Source organism: Vipera berus (assembly GCF_964194415.1).
Source record: "Vipera berus genome assembly, chromosome: 1".
NCBI classification, from domain to species: domain Eukaryota; kingdom Metazoa; phylum Chordata; class Lepidosauria; order Squamata; family Viperidae; genus Vipera; species Vipera berus.
This window is the reverse complement of record NC_138202.1, coordinates 101,308,381-101,329,052: the sequence shown is the minus strand read 5'-3', so window position 1 is coordinate 101,329,052 and position 20,672 is coordinate 101,308,381. Positions and strand designations below refer to the sequence as shown.

General features: G+C 38.8%; 1 protein-coding gene across 7 annotated transcripts in view; it reads right to left on the bottom strand.

The window, feature by feature from the left end:
• STK33 (serine/threonine kinase 33) overlaps positions 1-16,409 on the bottom strand; it is an 86,479-nt gene extending 70,070 nt beyond the window's left edge. For 2 of the 7 annotated variants that reach the window (XM_081320075.1, XM_081320080.1), the window contains exon 1: positions 16,325-16,386. The gene's annotated coding sequence lies outside the window, so the exon portion shown is untranslated. Of the gene's footprint in view, positions 1-16,311 lie in introns of all 7 variants that reach the window. The other 5 variants (XM_081320078.1, XM_081320077.1, XM_081320076.1 and 2 more) reach the window with 5 other exon arrangements.
• Positions 16,410-20,672: the final 4,263 nt, after the last annotated feature.

Sequence of the window (20,672 nt, the reverse complement as noted above, 5' to 3'; positions counted from 1 at the left end):
TCTTTGCGAAAGTATTGGCTAATAGATTAATGCAAGTTTTGAAACAAATGATTCATAGTGACCAATCGGGATTTATATCTGGGAGGTATATGAAAAATAATGTAAGACAAATTGTTAACTTGCTTGAATATTTGGATAAGAACAACCAAGTCTCCGCAGCACTGATATTTTTGGATGCAGAGAAAGCCTTTGACCAATTGAACTGGCAGTTTTTATTAAGAGTTGTTGAGGAGATGAATTTTGGAGAAGGTTTTCTACATGCTATTAAAGCTATATATCAACAACAAACTGCACAAATTATAGTTAATGGGGGACTAACAGAGACTTTTAGAATTGAAAAAGGTACAAGGCAGGGCTGCCCCCTATCACCATTATTGTTTGTTTTAACATTAGAGATTTTACTAATTAAAATTCGAGAGTCCTCTTTGATAAAGGGAATTAAAATAAAACAGAATGATTATAGACTGAGAGCTTTTGCTGATGACTTGGTTGTGACAGTATCCCAACCGCTACAGTCGGTTGTAGACTTGATGGAAATTATAACTCAGTATGGTAAGGTTTCTGGGTTTAAGGTGAACAGTAATAAAACTAAGATATTATCCAAGAATTTATCTACGAGTGAAAGGGATATGTTATCTAACTTAACAGGTTTTGAAATAGTGAAGAAGGTTAAATATCTAGGAGTGCATATTGCAGCCTCAAATGTAAAATTGTATAAGAATAATTATGAAACACTATGGTTGAAGGTACAAAGGGACTTAAATAATTGGAAAAAATTACAATTATCACTACTGGGAAGAATTGCAGTTGTTAAAATGAATGTTCTACCAAAGTTCCTCTTTCTGTTTCAGATGATACCTATACTGAAAAAGGATGCCAACCTTGATCAATGGCAGAAGGGTATTAACAAATTTATCTGGGCAGGGAAAAAACCAAGAGTTAAATTCAAGATTTTACAGGATGCCAGGGAAAGAGGGGGACTCAAGGCGCCGAATTTGAAATTGTACTATGATGCGGCTGCTTTGACCTGGGTTAGTGATTGGCTTAATTTAACTAACAAGAGAATACTTCATCTTGAGGGATGGGATTTGGTATATGGATGGCATGCATACTTGCTTTATGATAAGAAGGTAGACAGGGCTTTTAAATCCCATATTCTTAGAAGTGCTTTACTGCGTGTCTGGAAAAAGTACTATAATAAGTTAAATTATAAAATACCGATTTGGGGAATTCCTGGACACGCGATAGAGGGTGTATCTATGGGAGTGAGTATGGATATGGTTTCTTATAAGGAACTACTCAAATTGCAAGGGAATGATTGGCAACTTAAATCAGCAGAGGAGTTAAGACAAGAAAACATAAATTACTCTTGGTTTCAATATACCCAATTGAAAGCTAGGTGGAAGTCAGATCAAAAGGTTGGTATCACAATTACAGATCAAAATTTAGTAAAGCAAATTAGAGATTCAAAATGTGCACATATAAAGAGGATATATAATGCTTTAATTGAATTGGATTCGGAAACGGAATTGGTTAAAGACTGCATGGTAAAATGGGCACAAAATATTCAGGAACCAATCTCGTTGGACACCTGGGAGATAATTTGGGTTAGAAATGTTAAATTTACCCAGGCTCAAAATTTAAGAGAAAATTTTTACAAAATGTTTTATAGATGGCATCTGGATCCCAAGAAGTTGTCCAACATGTATCCTAATCTGCAGTCTAAGTGTTGGAGGTGTGGTAGCTTAGAAGCTACCTATTTCCACATGTGGTGGACTTGTAGAAACATAAAAGCCTTCTGGATTAAAATTTGGTGGAACATTCAAAAGATTTTTAAGAGGAAGATAAAGTTTTCCCCGCAATTGTTCTTACTGGGTATCGTTGTAAATTGTGATGTCAAAGAGACTAATCTGATGTTGAATATGATAACGGCAGCACGGTTACTGGTGGGACAATATTGGAAGAAGGACAATCTGCCCACGGTAGAAGAATGGGTGTTTAAAGTTTCTAATCTTGCAGAAATGTCCAAGATTTCTGCTTATTTAAAGGATCACTCACAGGAGAGATATATTTCAGTTTGGAGGAGATGGATAAATTATATTGAAAACAAATATGGGACCAAAAAGTTCCATTTAGCTTATGAGTAGAATTTAGTGGGATATTGTTATTGTTAGTAGTTATGCTAAGAGAGAGTTAAAGCGCAGTACGAATTTGGTTGATTGTATATTGTGTAAATTTTTATTTAGAATATGATTGTTGTAACTATAATCCTGTATTTAGCTCTGGGAAGTGGGGGGGGGGGAAGTGGGGGGTTGGGGTGGGAGGGATTTGGGGATATATTGTAAAATATTGTAAAACTCTTTAATAAAAAAAAAGAAAACATAAATACATCACAGGAAGAGATATATAGTATACTGCAACTAATTTAAACAACAATGACTTTAAACCACAAAGAAATCCAAAACAACTTTGAAAATATAAATCAATCTATTTCCAAGTTAACTCTACAACAACAACAAAAATTCCCAGAAAACAACAACAGAGAAGAAGCAGATAAAACAAATAAATAGATATAGAATTTAGAATTTAGAATAGAGACTTAAAGATGAAACTTAACAAAACAAGGAAACATGATTTAATCTTAGTGGGGAAAAATTCACAAGAATTGGGGGAAAAACTTGTCCCTTAAGACTACAAAATAAATCTGAGGACAAGAAAACAGATTGGCTAAAATGGACTGTAGAGATGTCAGGAATATTGGAGAGACAGGAAATGATAAGAGAAGTGGAGAGAAAGAAAAAGAAAAATATTTTCAACAAACATGGAAAGGCAGAAGTCCCGTACAAAGATACTTTTCCTGATTTACTTTATATATCTACAGCAACATTTATGAACATACGGAAAAACTTTTTGATTCAGCAAAATACACTGATTAAGAAAGACACTGGGCAAAAGAAAAAGACTGAAGTGGAAACTAAAATAGATGATGGAACTTACCAGAGACAATACTTAAAAAAGAAACATTTGTTCGAATATGGTTAAAGAAATAGAAAAGTTTTGGAATATATGTGTCATATATTCCAAATAGGGATGAATTCTCTAAATATAATATAGTATGCTTTTTTTGTTCTCTTTCCTGATATGAGTAATATAAAAAAACATTAAAAATGTTTTGAATAAGAGTTAAAGGACTAGATGACTAGATATATTAAATGAAATGTTTAAACATATTTTTAATTATGGTTAAAAAGAATAAGAAATTTAGGAAATAAATACTTATTAGCTTAGGAGGGATATATACTGCTCAAAAAAATAAAGGGAACAGAAAATAAGACATCCTACTATTAAATACAGTACATTGTGTTGTTTAAGTGTTCCCTTTATTTTTTTGAGCAGTATATATTTTAAGTAGTATGTTATTTTTTAGGCTTTTTTACTCTTGCTTTTCTTTTTTTCTACTGTTTTATCTATTTCTTAAGAAATGTAAAAAAGGGAGATGGTTCATATGGAAAAATAGAGTTAAATTTTTAAATGTAATTAATTTTTGAGAAAATCTTAACCAGTAAGAATATATAGAATTTGGTGGGAGAAACAAATTAAAATAAGGACTGTAACAGGATCTATGATAAGGCAACCAGAATGATTGGATAGAAAAGAAATATTATGTGATTATTATTTTTAGGACTATTGGGGAAAAATTATATATTTAACTGTTATTTATCAAAACGATAAGAATTGTATTATTTATTTATTTATTTATTTATTAATGGGACTTATATCCCGCCCTATCTCCCGAAGGACTCAGGGCGGCTAACAACAATAACATATAACAGAAATTAAAATAAAATTAAAATTAAAGTAATCTGTGCAGTAAATTAAAATTAAAAATTAAAAATAAATTAAAAATTGTAAACATAATTAAAATGCCTGTCAGTCCAGGTCAGCCAGGTGGAAAAGGAGTGTTTTGAGGCCGCGGCGAAAGGACTGGAGATCTTGGGTCATCCGAAGCTCAGGGGGGAGCTGATTCCATAGGGCTGGCGCTCCCACAGAGAAGGCCCTTCCCCTGGGGTTCGCCAGCTGACATTGTCTAGCCGACGGCACCCTGAGGAGGCCTTCTCTGTGTGAGCGTACTGGGCGATGGGAATTCGTTCCCGGTAGCAGATGGTCCTGCAAGTATCCCGGGCCTAAGCCATGTAGGGCTTTAAAGGTAAGTACCAGCACCTTAAATCTCACCCGGAGGGCAACTGGTAACCAATGCAGCTCATGGAGCAGAGGTGTTATATGGGAGTATCAGGGAGCTCCCATCACTACCCGTGCAGCCGCATTCTGCACCAGCTGAAGCCTCCGGGTGGTTTTCAAGGGCAGCCCCATGTAGAGAGCATTGCAGTAGTCTATACGGGAGGTAACAAGTGCGTGGGTGACTGTACGTAGGGCATCTCGGTCCAGAAAGGGGCGCAATTGGTATATTAGGCGAATCTGGGCAAATGCCCCCCTAGCTACGACTCCAATATGATCTTCAAAACTGAGTCGTGAATCTAGGAGGACGCCCAGATTGCGTGCTCTATCAACGGGAGGTAACATCTCTCCTCCTATAATCAAAGATGGAACCTCTTGGACTAAACGAGATGACGGTATGTAAAGCCACTCAGTCTTGGCCGGGTTGAGCCGAAGCCTGTTCTTTCCCATCCAAATCTGTACCGCTTCCAGGCAACGGGACATCACATTGAGTGCATCACTGGGTTGGTTCGGGGTGGAGATGAAAAGCTGGGTATCATCAGCATATTGATGATACTTCACCCCGAAACCACGGATGATCTCTCCCAGCGGCTTCATATAGATGTTGAACAGGAGGGGCGAGAGCACCGACCCCTGAGGCACTCCACAACTAAGGGGCCTAGGGCTTGACCTCTGCCCCCCTGCTAACACCGTCTGCGAATGGCCCGAGAGGTAGGAGAACCACCGCAGAACGGTGCCTCCCACTCCCAACCCCTCAAGACGACGCAGTAAGATACCGTGGTCGATGGTATCAAAAGCCGCTGAGAGATCTAATAGGACCAGGACAGAGGAATAACCTCTATCTCGGGCCCGCCAGAGATCATTCACCAGCGCGACCAATGCCGTCTCCGTGCTATACCCGGGTCTGAAACCCGATTGGTACGGATCCAGATACTCAGCTTCCTCCAGGACCAAAGGGAGCTGCCGTGCCACCACGCTCTCAATGATCTTCGCAAGAAAGCGAAGGTTGGAGACAGGACGGAAGTTGTTTAAAATAGCTGGATCCAATGCAGGTTTCTTAAGGAGGGGCCTTACCACCGCCTCTTTCAAGGCGGCAGGGAAGTACCCTTCACTCAGTGAGGCATTGATAACTGCTAGGAGCCAGCCTCGTGTAACCTCCCGAGATGCATAGACCAGCCAGGAGGGACACGGGTCCAACAAACATGTGGCGGCACTTAGTTTCCCCATGATCTTGTCCACTTCATCCGGAGTCACAGGATCAAACTCTTCCCAAATGTTCTCGGCCAGATTCATCGTTTTCCTCTCGTCAGATACTGCCCAGTCAGCGTCCAGACCAGCCCGAATCTGAGCAGTTTTGTCCACCAGATATTTACTAAATTCCTCAGCCCGTCCTCGTAGGGGGTCCTCTCCCGTCCCTTGATTTAAAAGGGAGCGGACCACTCTAAATTAACTCAATATTTGCAAAAAAGGATATTTTGGGAAAAGAGGAAATCAACTAAAATTATTATGTAGATTATGGATTATAGAAATCAATTGTTAGTGATTGTTTTACAAATGTAACCCAGACAACATACTGTTCACCAATTATTAGGTGATTTATAAATCAATAAAATATATTGCAAAACAAAAGAAAGAGGAAAAGTAGGAAAAAAAACAGAATGGTACCAAAAGGACTGCATGATGGTGTGAAAAGGTTAAAGCAGCAGTAAAAAAAGTAATAATTTTTTTAAAAAAATTATTTAAAAAATGTTGGACAAATGTTGGATAAAATCAGGGAAAGAAGATTATATAAACTACAGATTACAATGCAGAGATACCAACAGGATAATCAAGAAAGCAAAACAAAAATCCTGGGAGTGCTTCAGAAAATCGTTAGCAGATAAAAGAGATCAGCCTGCAGAATGTTTTTCAAAATAGTCAAAAGTATATGGAAAAGAGAGAATTATAACCGCATAGAAATAATCAATGAGAAGAACAGAAGGCTACTAATAGAACCATCCGAAGTAATAGAAAGGTGAACAGAAGACTTCAAAGAGCTCCTCAACCGTCTAGGAGATAAGCATGAAGAAGCAACACAAGACCACAAAGCAACAGTGCTACAAATTTTATGGTACTACTCCCCCCAAAAATTGGTGTTATTAGCCATCAAACCTCAAAAATACACTTTTCCCAAAAGGTTTCCACAATTTTAGCCACCACTGTAGAGCCAGAAATATTGTTTGAGGAAGTAATGAGGGTTATTAAAAAGTCACCCAAATTCAAAGCGCCTGGAATAGATGGGCTACTAACAGAAATAATTCAACCAGCAGGGAAAAGCAGTATCAGAGAGCTGCACAGAATTTTTAACACAGCATGGACACAACTAGCTGCTCCTACTGACTGGCAACAAGCAATAATAATATTACTGTGGAAAAACAAAGTCAGATTGTTGGGGGCAATTAAGCTGACTTTGTAATAATGCCGCTTGGGGGGTGTGTGAAAGCCCTAACAAGCAGGCATATACATAGAATGAAGGCTATTGCTAAGCACATTGGTTTGTGCTTAAATTGTAAGCCGCCCTGAGTCTTCGGAAAAGGGCGGGATATAAATGGGATTAAAATAAATAAATAAATAAATAAATAAATAAATAAATAAATAAATAAATAAATAAACAAGAATGCACGCAATATAGAGGAAACTCACTCTTGAGCCATTAGGAAAAATGTACACCAAGATAACAGAAACAAATTAAGACCATAGAACTTCAACTAGCAGACGAGCAGCTGGGTTTTAGAAATAGAAGCTGCACAGGTGCAATTTTTGCACTTAAACAACTAAAAAAGAATATGAAATACAATGAGAATCTCTTTGTTGCATCTGTAGACCAAGAGAAAGCATTTGATAGAGTTGATAGGAAATTGTTCAGGCAAACATTGACCCAATATGGAGTAAGGAGCATCTTATTAGATTATGCAAAAGCTATATGGTGATTGCAGAAGCTAGAATAAGCCAAGGAACATCAGAACTCTTCACAGTAACATCCAGAGTAAAACAATGATATGTACTATTACCACTATTGTTTATCGCCTGTACTGACAGCATAAGCAAAGAAGCCAAACTCAAGAATGGGAATAATATCAACAAACTACTCTGTGCAGACGATCAGGCAATGATAGCAAGTACAGCTAAACAACTGCAGTAACACCTTATGCCCATGAACCAAGAATGCAAGACAAATAATATGAGAATCAGCAAACAGAAAACAGAAGTAATGGCAAATTGGAAGAAAAAAGTTTACCTTAAACACAGTAATAGAGGGAACAAGTATAAACAAGTATCAAAGCTCAAATATCTAGGAACAACATTCATCGAAGATTGTAAAGTCGAAGAAGAGATTAACATACAAGGCAAATCAAGTATTGGAATAGCTACCTCAACTCCTATAACATAAGGCAGTACCCATCTGTACAAAGAAGATTATCATACAAAGCATATTCATCCTCACCCTGTGTTACAAGTGCCTTACATGGACACTTACAATAAAACATAAAACAAAGCTAGTCACCACAGAAATGAGATGCTTGAGGAAAGTTGCCGGAATGACCAGAAAAAATTAGAAATGAGATCATAAGAGAAAGAATTGACATAGAACCAATCTTAAATTACATGACAGCAAATAAAGTGGCTTGCTCACCTGGAGAGGATGTCTTGGGAGTCCATACCATACAAGGCATATGCAAAAAGAGAAAAGGTCAAAAAACACAAGGTAGACCCAGAAGAAGATGAAGAGACAACATCAAAGACACACTATAACATTAACAGTGATGAAAACCATTGAGTCAACTTACCCACAGCAACAATGGAGCTCATGCATTCCCAACTCAAATGCCTGGGGAACAATCTGTTTTCAATGACTTATGGAAGGCTAACAGAACTCCAGGGAGTGCTGTTCCATATTACAGATGCTGCCCATGAGAACATACAACTTCATTGTTCAACAAAATGACATTGGTTAATAGAGGGGACCTGGAGTTTGCCCTCTCAATTAGATCCTGTAGGGTGAGCAGAAACCATGGGAGAAAGGAAGTCACGCAAGTAACCTGGCCCTATGCTATAAATAGGTTTATAGGTAATGGTCAGCACCTTGAATTGCATCAGAAGCCTACTAGGAACCACTGCAACTTCTGCAGCAACACCAAAACCTACCCACGCTGCTGCATTCTCAACCACCTGCATCTTCTGAGTAGTCTTCAAGGACAGTGACTTACATGGGAAGTGACTCGTGCAGGAGTCCCCATAAATAAAGCCTCCCGGTCCAGGAAGGGATGCAGTTAATATACAAGACAAATCTGTGCAAAAGCTCCCCTGCCCACATAGCTACCTGCTCTTTGAACAGGAGTCAAGAGCCCAGGAAGATCCCCAAAATGCATGCCAACTTTGACTAGGGGTGTGTGTCATCAAGTTTTTGACACCTTGCTAGGCGACTGGAAAAGCCCTGAGTTAGAGTACTCAGATTGCAGCTGCTTTTTGAAGGTATGTGGAATGGCGTGGGACCCACAGGTTTTGCAAAGTTAAGTGAAGAACTTGGTTACAACTTATTAGGAAAGATAAAATAGACAACCAAGAATGCTGTATTGACAATTCTTTGTCCAGATCAGTTGCATCTGCTAGTACAGGCATTCTGCTTCAGATTTCTGTTATTTTCAGCATCTGGTAAAATGAATAAGTACTTTTCCAACAACCTGTAAAATCCAAGACACTGTGCTTTTATTGTTTAATTCCCCCCTCATACAGTAGTGGCCAAAATTGTGGAAACCTTTTGGGAAAAGTGTACAGTAGAAATGCCACCTTTGGTTAAGTTTCCACCAATTTTTCTTGTAATTTCTTTATAACTGTAGCCTTGTTCACTTAATAATACTATTTTACATCAGTTTCTGGGCAACCAGTCAACTCTTTGCACCATTACTGTAATTTTATTACATTTTACAAACTCAATGAAAGAACACAAAAAACACAACCAACTTGATAGCGATCACATAACACACTGACAAATGTCCTCCTCTCAGCTTCCATACATGACAATAATTGAATCCTACTGTGATCTGATTGCCTTATTGCCAAAACAAGATGAGGAGCCTCCTGCCCACTGTCCCACCCGCCAGACACCCCCTGGATCTCCCCCAAACCTGCCTGGCCCCCACAGACATCCCTCCTCAGGAGCAACATCGAGGTGGCCACACCCACCCATGCTGCCATAACTACCATAGCCGCACCCAGTGGGCCATGCCCACCTGGTACCCGGCGATGCATAAGTGGGTTTTGGGTTGCAGTTTGGGCACTCAGTCTCTAAAAGGTTCGCCACCACTGATCTAGAAGGAGCTAAATACAATTTATTTCATACTAAAAACAGTGGGAATAAAATATGGTTCATTAAATTCCTTAAATTCAGTTAATTTTAATTCATAGGTAATGTTTGAACTACATAAAAATACAGTACATGTGATCATATGTGATGGGCACCATTCAACCATTAAAATGACTGAACTTTTTATTAATTAATAAAAATTAATTTTATTAATTTTTCAGGATTAATAATCCTATTAGGGTTATTTCCAAATCCCCGTTATTCTATTATCAGTTTCTGATGACTTGCAAATAAGAGTCATCAGGTAAGATTAACTGAGTTTTTTCCAGACTGTTGCCCGTTAGATTATAGCCCACTCATGGAAATACAGTATGACTTTCAATTAATCTGTATCATGAGGGTATGGAACTTGGCCGTAATAAACCATGTGAGGATGAGCAGAAATATTAATTATAAGTATGGTCACAATTTATAATTTGTATTAATAATGAGCTAAAAATATCCAATCTCCTATGATCCATGGTAATTTATAGATAAGTTATAGTGAAATAATTATGGATTCAGGAACTACTAACAATGACTAGTAGTTTCTACATAGCTTTAATATTCTGATTCTTTAATTCTAATATTCTTTTCCTTTTCCTAGGATGTTGTGCTATCTTAATATAGTATTTTTTTCTTCTTTCCATAAAAATATTTTTGTTTCATACAATAAAACTCTTTTTTTCTTTGCACAGAACATCAATTAAGTATTGAATTCATGACCAAGATAATATCGGACTTAGAACAAGACCATACAAATCCAGAGATATTATCAAGAGTTGCTAGACTTGAAGGCAAATACTACCTCCATTATCTGATGTAGTCTGTCTCTGGTTGGCGGCTATTGTGACATTAGCTAGACTGGTGTTTAGTCTGATCTAGCAAAGCTTTTCTTCGTGTGTGCTGAGTTGTGTACAAATCCAAGCAGCAAATACAATTATATAGCCCCCCCTCTGTGTGTGTGTGTGTGTGTGTTTGTGTGCGTGTGCGTGTGTGTGTGTGTGTGTGTGTGTGTGTGTGTGTGTGTGTGTGAGAGAGAGAGAGAGAGAGAGAGAGAGAGAGAGAGAGAGAGAGAGAGAGAGAGAGAAAGAGAAAGAGAGAGAGAGAGAGAGTCACAGAGACAGAGACAGACAGAATGAGAGAGAGAGAGATGAAGATGGGACGCGGGGGGGGGGCTATTTACAGTGTGAGAAAGCAAATCCTAAAATTGCATTTAGGATTTTGCAGCTGAAAGAAGTGAATGTTATAAGATGGGTTTTTTTTCCAAACTGCTACAAATTGATGTCTTAGAAGAACAGGATAATTTAAAATAAAGCAACAAAAGGCACGTTTTCTTTTTTAACTCAATGTATTGTGTATAAGGATTAGAGATTGATGTTTGAAGCTAGAAAGCATAAAGGATTAGGCTTGCATATCATCACAGAACTCTGCCAAAAGAAAATAATTATAAGGAACCAAAATCATATGAAAGAATACTTTCCAGATATCACTAAGCTACATAAGCTCATGTTACTCCACAGCAGTATTTCCTGATAGGGCCAGATATTTTAGTTTAAACAACAAAAGGACTTGACTCTTTCATTTCTTGCTCCTCTGCTCAGCATTACTTATCCAGCTTTGCTAACACCCTGCCCCCTTGCTTTCCTATCAATACAAAAGCCTACACTGAAGTATCAAAAGCCAGATTTGCTATACATATCACTCCAATAACCATACTTCAAGACAAAGAAGCTGGAAAGATTGTAGACATAAAATAGCTAGAAATGTGACAATAATACAAACAAGTCTAAATTTGGAGCTTCTCTATAACAAATTTTCAAATATTGGAAAGTAAACTATTCTTCTGGGAATACAGTGTCACTGTGGAAATATTGAATTTCCATGATCAGTTGAAATATTGATTTCTTGACAAATCAGTTAAAAGAGATTATATTCCTTCTCCACTATTATTCTTCTCACCCTCTCAGTTCTTGAGTTCAAATTCTTCCCACCTTATCTCTGCGCTGACTAGATTTGAATCTTACTTTAAACCAAAATTCTGATTACATAAACCATTAATATTTCAAATCAGATTAGTATTGGCAGTTTGTATCAGGGTCATCATAATTTACATTGACCTTTGCTTGTTTAATTTAGAACAGCAATAGTCCTTTAGTGTAAAAAATGGGTTAATTTATTTTTACTAAAGAACTATTGTTGTAAAGTTCCTGATTCAAACCTAGTCAGTGGAGTGAGAAGGTGGGAAGAATACTCTTCTGAGTTGAAAAAATGGCCATATTAAATTTAATAATTTACTTAATAATATGATCTTTGAAAAAATATTAAGTACATATTTTTGAGGAAAAACTCATATTGGGTAATTACTGCAATATTGCTTATTTTGTAGACTTGAATCCAGAGTTTTCATCCTGCTGAAGGAATATTCATGACTGGAATTCCATTTAGAACATTCCTAAGGATCAAAAGGAAATTGAATTTTCACATCCTATATTGTCCCTTGCATTGTCTCCCTCCAGTCTTATTATGTCTGACTCTACAATCTTTCTTCAAAATACTTAAATGCAAATAAATGTATCTCAGTCAACTCAATCTGCTTTTGAAAATTCCTTTGAACAGAAATCAAAAGCTTCTCAATAGCTAGATTAACACATAGCATTAATGGTATACAGGTAGTCCTTGACTTATAAAAACAATTGAGCCCAAAATTTCTGTTGCTAAATGAAACATTGCCCCATTTTAAGACCCTTCTTGTCACAGTTATTTAGTGAATCACTGCAGTTGTTAAGTTAGTAACAAGGTTGTTAAGTGAATCTGGCTTCCCCATTGACTTTGCTAATCAGAAGATTACAAAAGGTGATCCCTTGATCCTGAGATACTGCAACCAAGGGTCTGAATTTTAATCACTTGATCTTGGGGATGCTGCAAGTGTGAACAACCGTCATAATTCATTTTTTTCAGTGCCCTTGTACTGTCATTAAAGGAACTGTTGTAATCAAGGACTACCTGTAGCAACAATTTCTGAAGTAATCTGTTAGGATATACTTGATAAAAAAATTTAAATGGAGACCAATTGTGACTTTTAAAGAATCTTTAACTCAATAATTCTTCAGTTGTTCAGTATATTGATAATTTTTAATTGATATGATTAAAATCAGTAGATCACAACCTACTACTTGATAAGATAGAAAAATGTGGGTTAGACAGCATCACCACCAGATGGATTTGTAGCTGGCTGACCGGCCGTACTCAGCATGTGGTCCTCAATCAAACCGCATCTACATGGAGGGAAGGGTGTAGTGGGGTGCCCCAGGGCTCTGTTCTGGGCCCAGTGCTCTTCAACATCTTCATCAACGATTTGGACGAGGGGATAGATGGAAAACTCATCAAATTTGCAGACAACACCAAGCTGGCAGGAATAGCCAACATTCCAGAAGACAGGCTTAAGATACAGAAGGATCTTGACAGATTTGAACATTGGGCACTATCTAACAAAATGAAATTCAATGGTGAAAAAAGTAAGGTTCTACATTTAGGCAAGAAAAACCAAATGTACAGGTATAGTATAGGGGGTACCTTGTTCAATAGTAGTAATTGTGAGAGGGATCTCGGAGTCCTAGTGGACAATCACTTAAATATGAGCCAGCAGTGTGCTGCAGCTGCCAAAAAAGCCAACACAGTGTTAGGCTGCATTAACAGAGGAATAGAATCAAGATCACGTGAAGTATTAATACCACTTTACAATGCCTTGGTAAGGCCAAACTTGGAATACTGCATCCAGTTTTGGTCACCACGATGTAAAAAAGATGTTGGGACTCTGGAAAGAGTAGAGAGAAGAGCAACACAGATGATTAGAGGTCTGGAGGCTAAAACATATAAGGAACGGCTGCTGGAATTGGGTATGTCTAGTTTAATGAAGAGAAGGACTAGGGGTGACATGATAGCAGTGTTCAAATATCTCAGGGGCTGCCACAAAGAAGAGGGAGTCAAGCTATTCTCCAAAGCAGATGGCAAGATGGAAACTAACCAAAGAGAGAAGCAACCTAGAACTAAGAAGAAATTTCCTGACAGTTAGAACAATTAATCAGTGGAACAACCTGCCTCCAGAAGCTGTGAATACTTCAACACTAGAAGTTTTTAAGAAGAGACTAGACAGCCATTTCTCTGAAATGGTATAGGGTTTCCTGCCTAAGTAGAGGGTTGGACTAGATGACCTCCAAGTTCCCTTCCAACTTTTACTACTACTACTACTACTACTACTACTACTATTATTATTATTATTATTACCATTTCCTTTATACCTTTTCAATACAAGTGATATAAAAATATGGTTTACTTCATAACATTTTGCCATATTAAATCTGGTAGCTAACAATAAGTTATTTTTTGTTATATATACCTGCAGACAGGTGCAACTTATAAGGAAAGGCAACTCAACTCCCCAAATAAAAGAAAATTATTAAAAATATGATATTTTTAATTCTTATTTCAATTACTTTTGTATAAATGAAGACCATATATTAGATATAATTTAAGTATTAAGGAAACGTTTACAAAGTAGTATGAGACAGCAATAAAAAAACATTATACTAAATTATATCCTCATTTAATTTAGACAAATTTGTTGCAGCCTCAGAGATCTTATTCTGGTCTGCATGTATGGTAGAAAGGCTACATACAAAAGTAATATTTTATAGAAAACTATGAGTTAGGATAAATTGTGAGTTTATTATGACACTAAGAATAATAGAAAACTGGAAGGAATTATATTACTGAAATGTCCCAGATGGAAAGCTAAATAAAAAAAGAAAATTAAGCATTTTCTTCCAATTCTGAAGAACAAGATAACCTAGCTGTGTTTTTAATTTGGCAAACACCACAGTTGATTATAGTGTTAGATGAAGTAGTTCTATTACAAACACCCAGCATTCCAGAAGAAGAAAATCAGATTATCTAGATATATTTGCAAAAATGTGTTCTAGTCAGGGATGCTGAAGAACCTTGATACTGATTTATCATTTTATTTATAAAACTAAATTCTGGCCAAACCATACAGATATATTTTGATTTAATAAACATATAGAGTTTATGTGAAAACTAGACTAATTTGCTTCAATATTTCAGGTTGCCAACTTTTTTCTAAAAGGATTTTCTGCTTCAGTTTCAAACATTTGGAGAGAGGCAGAAGAAAATTCATATCTGAAACTTTCCTTGTCACTGCAGCTGCTACAACTGAATGTATGCAGTTGCACAACTGATAAAAGCAAAGCAGGAAAAATGTTAAGATTATAAACATTTAAAATTATCCAGAGTCCAGATAAAAAAATTATCACATTGACAATGTTGCACTTCAAATAAAATTCTAAAATGAAAATTGTGATTAAATGTGACAATTTACATGATGATATAACAGTGCATACTTGAAGGAAAAGGTTAGGGACAGATCATCATGGAGAAAAGATATCTATGTGATCACTAAGATGGCACATAATCAACCAATCAATTAATGGTGTAAATCTACATGATAAATACTAACATGTGAAAATTAGTGGGCAAACATTTCCATTTTTCAGGATTATGTGCAACAGAAGTATAGAGATACCCATTCTGGAAGCAACATGTTTCAGCAAAGACCCACTAAATTGTTTAACAAGATGCTCAATTCCATCATCTTTTTTCTTAACAAAAGGTTAAGTATTTTTGCCCTATTGCATGTTAACTGACTTACAATAGAAAATGCTTGTTAGCACCCATATGAACAATCACTGTATTAATTTTGTATACATTTAGGCTTGAATCACGTATCAGTTTCTTTAGGAGCAAGTCTCATAGAACTCTGTAGAACTTACTTCGTTAGCCTGGACAAAACTACAGAGTTCCTAGTAGGAGGGTAAAGTGCAATATTTTTTTTATTTATTTTTTTATTTTAATTCCATTTATATCCCGCCCTTCTCCGAAGACTCAGGGCGGCTTTACAAACTTAGCAGTAGCCTTCATTCTATGTATATGCCTGCTTATTAGGGCTTTCACACACACCCCAAGCGGCATTATTACAAAGTCAGCTTATTGCCCCCAACAATCTGGGTCCTCAATATAGGCTTTTATTGCAGTCAGCACCTTTTGCATTTTGTCTTCCTCTGAATAGTATTGCTCACGCATTTCCCCCCCCCCCCACACACACACACACCCCTAACAGCATTTGTAGAACTCGTTTACCAAAATGGACAATGTTTCGTGCAGTTCATGAATTGGGACTCCAAGCCATTAAAAAGTCACAAGAAGCACGGTAGCTTTGAAATGACCACGGGACTGCTGGGTTGTTGTTGTTGTTGTTGCTGTTTGTTTGTTTTTGTTTTGTTTTGTTTTTGCTACAACAAACGCAGCGCCGCTCTGAACACTGCTAGCCTGGTAAAAGCACCCGAGTAAAAAAAAAAGAGGGGTCTCGCGCGTACCCGCCCCCGTGGGATAAACCGGCGGACTCGCTGCTCTTTCTCCCTCCCCCTCCTTGCAACCGGCGGCTCTGGGCGCCCCAATGCGGCGAGCATCCTCGCCGTCGTCATGGCAACTGGACAACTTGCAGCTGTTCCGTGTCGCCCCGGCGGCAGCCGCTCGCTAAAATGTCCGAGTTCCCCCGCTTTAGACCCTGTACCCCACCAGTCCCTCCTTCCTCCTCCTCCTCCTCTTCCTCTCACCCCTGCAGCTCACCCTCGCTGACCTGCCGGGCGGCGGTCTTCTTCTGACACACTTGGGCACCATCGCGTTGCAGAAACTTTTCCCCGCGTTCAAACAGCCGGAGAGCCGCAGATGGTACAGGGGCCGCGGGCGGTCAAACTAGTGCACGACGCGAAATCGTTCCTTATTCTTCCCGCCCCCTGGTGGAGCTGGCCACAGCTGCTGAACAGGAAAGTTCCCTTTCTTTCTTTTTTTTCGACCACCTCCCTCGGGGCGTCTTTTATTTTATTTTATTTTTTATTTTATTTTTTGCTGAGTTCAGATTGGGGTGACAGGAGTTGACTTTCTGTTCCTCCAGTTGGGGTATCATATTCAAAAATCTGAGCCAAAGGGTAAACGGGATTTTTCAGTCCCTTTGTGGCAGCCTTATGCCCCGATCCTATAGATAGGTGCCATATCCCAGAACTGATAAAAATAATTTCAAAACAGTAGGTTGATCGGGGGCCTGTTACTCTCATTTAAATATCCTGAATTTCTTTTTGTTATTTTGATACTAAAGTTTAAATTTGTTGCAGGGAGGGGGGAAATATTTTTTTAACATATTACTGGTAACAGTCTTTAAAAGCAAGCATGCGTGAAATACAGCCCAGAAATCTAAAGATGCATTAATAGGAATTATGTTTAACTGTGTCCCAAATTGTCTGCTATAGATAAACTCAAATTATTTTCAAAATCAAAACCGTTTTCTGTTTTGTAATGTGGGGTCCTTGGTACTTTCTGAGCTTGCTTGTTTTCTTGAAGACGTTTCATTACCCAAACTAGGTACCATCATCATCGGTGCTGAGCTACAAATATTCTCCTTTATTGGTTTTGTGATGTTTCTATGTATTACAGCAGTGTTTATAGTGGAAGGTTTTATAATATCTATCTGCTACACTGTCAAGTTTAATAGTATCCCAGATTCTGTTAGAGCTACTGACACCAAAGGTTAGCCCAATTCCTACTTAACCAACACACCACACCATGCACGGCTACCGGAAAGAGCCCAGCGGAACTTCGTTGGGGCAGAAGGCCTATCACCAAGCTAGACACACTGCACCCCGACAGAGTGGCTGCAGAGTCGGATCGATCCAACCCCCCTAGGGAACTACACACAGGCGACTTGGTATGGGCAAGGAATTATGGGCCTGGACATGTATGGATCCCAGGGGTGGTGGTTGACAGAAAGGGGCCATTGTCTTACATTATAGGGGTGGAGGGGGATCAACAAATAATAAGACACATTGATCAGATCAGGTCATGAGTTTCTGAAGGACTGCCAGCCAGCAACCAACATGAGGGACACTTGTCAGTACCACCCACGATTCCGTATGATCACCAGCCGAACGCAAGGGGGTAACTGGATCTGTGGCCAGAAAGAACTGTTCAACCTGGGCAACAACAGGCACAGGGAGCTCACAATGAGCTGGGAACTGGAGGTGGTACACTGGGTGAGGACAGAGCAGAGGCACCCACTGACTCATCGGCTCAGGACAGGGGTGAGCCTCTGAGAAGATCTGCTAGGAATCACAGGCCACCGGCTTACCTCAAAGACTATGTGCAACCATAAGAACCAACATATTGTCTGGAAAAATGTATATATAGTTGTATTATATTGTTGTACTGTTCATTCTTAAGAGGGAAGGGGTGCTGTGTATTGGAGTGTGTATTGTATTAAGCAATAGCTTAACAGATGACAGCTAGAAGGGGCTGTACATAACTGCCGCAAGGCGTGGCTCAGCTTTCGGCGGGAAAGCCTGGTTAAATTGATTGGCTGTCAGCTCAGCAGCCAGAGTATATAAAGGGCACAGGCAGCCCATTTTGTTGCTGGTTCTTCTCTACAAATAAAGAGCTGAATTCACTGCCTGGCGTCATCTTGTGTGTGTTAACCCACTACACTTCATAGACTTATTTACTTTTTAATAGTAAAATACTCCAGCAAGCAAATGAACAGGCTCCGGCTCAACCCGGCCAAGACTGAGTGGCTCCGTACTGGCATCTCGTTTAGTCCAAAAGGTTCCATCTTTGGTTATGGGAGGAGAGGTGTTACCTCCCGTTGATAGGGCGCGCAACTTAGGCGTCCTCCTGGATACACGACTCAGCTTTGAAGATCATATAGGAGTTGTGGCCAGGGGGGCTTTTGCCCACGTTTGCCTGGTGCACCAGTTGCGCCCCTATCTGGACTGAGATGCTCTACGTACGGTCATTCATGCGCTCGTTACCTCCCGTATAGATTACTGCAATTCTCTCTACATGGGGCTGCCCTTGAAGACCGCCCGGAGGCTCCAGCTGGTGCAGAATGCGGCCGCACGGATTGTGATGGGCATATCCCGATACTCCCATATTACACCCCTCCCACGTGAGCTGCATTGGTTACCGGTTGCCCTCCGGGTGAGATTTAAGGTGCTGGTTCTTACCTATAAAGCCCTACATGGCTTAGGCCCGGGATATTTGCAGGACCGTCTGCTGCCAGGAACAACTTCCCATCACCCGGTGCGCTCACACAGGGAGGGCCTCCTCAGGGTGCCGTCGGCTAGACAATGTCGGCTGGCGACCCCCAGGGGGAGGGCCTTCTCTGTGGGAGCCCCTGCCCTGTGGAATCAGCTTCCCCTTGAGCTCCGGATGGCCCCAGATCTCCGGTCCTTTCGTCGCAACCTCAAAACATTTCTTTTCCATCAGGCTGACCTGGACTGATGATAGGGGTTTTTAAAAAAGAAAATGTTTTTAATATTTTATCACTGGGGCTTGTTAGTTTCATCTTTTTTTTAACATTTGTATTATTGTCTTTTATTGTTGTTAGCCGCCCTGAGTCCTTCGGGAGATAGGGCGGCATATAAGTCCCAATAATAAATAAATAAATAAATGGGTCAGTTTGCTTATGTAGTGCAATTTTTTAAAAGAGCGAGGTGGGATGAAGAGGTTTGCTATGGGAATAACCATGGTGCTTTTTTAAATAGGATTAGTGATGTTATCATGATTTTCAAAAATGAAATAACCACATCAAAATTCACTACCATTCAAGATGGTTAAATTCAAATATATAGAAATATTATGTGATACAATTCTTTTTGAACAGTATCAGGTCTAGATGCTAGTAAGGGATAACCCTTCCTTTGAGCAACTGGAATATGAGTACTCTGCAGAGAAGTTGATCTTAATGCGGTAGGTTTTCATATACAGTATTTAAGCACACTGGCTTGGTTCACGCTACAGCAAGTATGATTTATTGTATATATTGTATACTGTATATATATTCAGAGCCTTGGTGGAGCAGTGGGCTAATGCCTCCTTAAGTAACACCAGCTGCCTGCAATTAGTGCAGGTTCGCATCCCACCAGGCTCAAGGTTGACTCAGCCTTCCATCCTTCCGAGGTAGGTAAAATGAGGACCCAGATTGTTGGGGGCAATTAAGCTGACTTTGTAATAATGCCGCTTGGGGTGTGTGTGAAAGCCCTAATAAGCAGGCATATACATAGAATGAAGGCTACTGCTAAGCTTGTAAGCCGCCCTGAGTCTTCGGAGAAGGGCGGGATATAAATGGAATTAAAATAAAAAAAATAAAAAATATTACAGTGAACTAGATTCACATTGTACTATTTCATCTGTTTACAAACTTCAGTGATTAGGGTCACATTACACACTGAGCAAAAACCAAACAAATTACAGTAGTGTGTTGTGTGAAGTCCAAAGTGGCTTCAATATATATGAGGAAAGAGGCAACTGAAGAGAAGGCAGATCATTACATTTAATATATAACACCTGAACTGATCATGTGACATTTAGACATTGATAATGGCTTTGCATGCCAGCAATGCTTATTTTATCAGGCACTGAAAATCCATTCATCTATCCAGTGTCAGATTAGAATGTATAAACTGAGCTGATCAACATGATGGAGCATTACTAAAAGCACAGAACAATGGATTGTGGTACTGTGATCATTTTCAAAGTCAAAACTATTGACAGTCATGGTAGAAAGTTAAACAATCTGTTTGCTATAGATCAGTAGAATGTTCAAGATAACTACAATTTAATAAAACCCTTGTGTTCTCTAGCTATAGTAACAGTCATTACACACTAAACTTCAATTATTTGTGATGCAATCTGACATGCATTTATTGGAAAATAAATTTTATTAATCTCACTGGGGCTTACTTATTAATAAAAAAATATATAGGATAGCATTTCTTTTATCTATTAAAAGAAAATGCCTAAATATTTTGAAGCATATTATGAGGGTCAGTAGAAAATATAGAGAAGTCCCTGCAGTGAGAACAGAAATCCACCTACCTGATATTGAAATAAGGCTCGGAGTATTCCAAAAAGTGGGAACAGCCCCTTC